Here is a 2,458-nt window from a genome sequence, read left to right as displayed (position 1 = left end):
TTTACATAGAACATATTTTATACGAAATTATACGTAAGCGCCAGAGGTTGTATCGCAGTCGATGACTGCAGTAGGGATTTTCTCCGTTTTGTTTTTTTTTGCATCTGTTTGCAAAATGAGTATTGGGGTATATTAGATTTGTGGTAAAAGTGGATGTGTGTAACGTCCAGAAGGAATCGTTTCCGACGCCATAAAGTATATATATCTTGATCAGCATCAATAGCCGAGTCGATTGAGCCCTGTCTGTCTGTCCGTCTGTCCGTCCGTCCATCCGTCCGTCCGTCTGTCCGTCCTCTTCAGCGCCTAATGCTCAAAGACTATAAGAGCTGCTGGGGCGCTACAGACTGTAATCACAAATGGGAATATCAATAACCGGGCGAAAGGGCTGCACACGAGTATGTCCACTTCCGGGCCGAGTCTTATGCCGACGCCTCCCTTGGCCCCCTTCGCACAGGTAGTCTTGACCCTGTTTACATATCGGGGCTTGCTCGGGTTGCCCGTGTGGCAAGGGATTGAAATCGGAGGCGTACCCCAACCAGCGCCCAAAAGAGCCCTGAAAATGGATACTTCTACGGATTCTGGATCAGGTATAATGGGTCGTGGATCGTGGATGATGACGCTTTTGTTGTGTTGTTTTGATCACTGATCACTGAATCAATAAGAGTACAGTGAATATTTAATGATTCATTTGTTGCCGCTTCTGGTGGATTCCGTGCCTCCGAAGTGCGTATGCGGGGGCCTGCAATTGGTGGCAACAAAGGCCCCACGGCTGCCACAATCGCTGCTGCAGCGGAAATGTTTTGCTGCTGCTGCATGCTCTCCTCCTCCGATTATTATTGAATAAATTGCAGAACAAATATGCAGCGAAATAAAAATAATAATAAATGCAATCACGGGGATGAACGATGAGCAATTGGACTCCCGTCCAAACGGAACGGATCGTAATATGCATAAACGATATATCTGATCGACTGGAAACTCTTGTTTGAATTTGACTTTGAATTTCGAATATTTCGGCATATATTTTCATTGCGGCCAAAAACGGAGAGACGATTCCGTGCATTACGATTCTGGCATCAACGAAAATAGATGCCCAAATGGAAGTGCAAACATCTCTGAGGGGAGGAGTGGAGTGTCGGGCGTGTGGACGTTTGTCTTCTGTCAGTGTGTGATTGGATACTGCTTGCTGCTTTCTGCTCGATGGCTTCCCCCTAGATCACGAGGTGCAGGCGTATCTGGAACACCAGCTCCTCGACGGTCTTCTTCAGGAGCGCCGCCAAAGACAGGATGAATCCCAGGAGGCTGAGGGAGAACAGCCAGGGAGTGGTCATGAGCACGGCAAAGAAGACGAGCGTCTCGTCGCCCCGGGCATTGGCCATGCGCCACAGCAACTGGCGCTGGATGGTGCGCAGCTTGAACTTGCTGTTCCACAATCGGAGGCGCATCGAGCCGACGGTTTCGTTGACGACCACAGTCTTCTCGACCAGCCAGAACACCGCGCAGCACAGCATCTGCAGCACCACCAGCAGGTGGTACAAGGCCACCATGCGCTGACTGTGCTCCGGCTGCATGGTGGAGAGCACGACTGCGCCGAGGGACTCCAGCGGAGAGACCCTGGGGGAAGGGCCGTCGGAGAGCTCCTCCCACTCCGAGTCCGACTCGGTGCGCTCTATCGAGCTGAACTCGCTCTGGCCCTGACAGGAGCACGACTCCTCCTCTTGGTCCTCCTCGGTGGGCATCGAGTAGTCGCCCTCGTAGTCGCCGTCGTAGCGGCCGTCGGAGTACTCTTTGTGCGGGCCGTCGTAGTAGTCTCCGCGGCTGTCCGGAGAAGCGCCGCCTGTCCAGAGGGAGCTCAACACGGGCGGTGGTCCCATCGATGCCATCTGTGGCACAGCATTGAATCTGCAGGGGAGCCGGGGGTAAGTTATGTCCTAGGGGGAAGGGGAGTCTGAGCTGCTGCCGCTCACCCATCTGAATCACCCATCGGAGGGAAGGTGGGGGGGTGTGCGCGACCTATTGGACCCATTGGGCGCGAAAGCAGAAGACTAGTGTGGATTTGGCCTAGGAAGGGCATCGCATTGAGTCCATTCTTGTCGCCGGAACCTTCGGGGGGGACCTGCAGCTCCGGCTGCTGCTGCTGATGCTGGTCGGTAAAGTCGAAGGATCCCATGGATCCGAAAATACCCCGCGAAAGGGTGAATGGGGAACGTGGATTATTAATAGTTGGATTCATCTTATTCCAGCACCTGTGAGGAAATATTCGTTCATGGGCTTTGTTTTGTATTTGAATTTTTATTTACTTTATGTTCCCTGTACTTTCGATATTTGTACTGAATGATTCCCAGAGCCAGTTCTGAACGGCTCCAAGTGATAGTTCAGGGCCCACTTCGATGTTGTGTTCCTAACAGATTCTCCCTTCTTTTCAGGTCTCCCCACCCCACCCCACAACGCCACAAAA

Source organism: Drosophila persimilis, unplaced genomic scaffold (genome assembly GCF_003286085.1).
Source record: "Drosophila persimilis strain 14011-0111.01,24,50 unplaced genomic scaffold, DperRS2 tig00003936-arrow-arrow-pilon, whole genome shotgun sequence".
Lineage (NCBI taxonomy): Eukaryota > Metazoa > Arthropoda > Insecta > Diptera > Drosophilidae > Drosophila > Drosophila persimilis.
Note: the sequence above shows the minus strand (reverse complement) of the source record.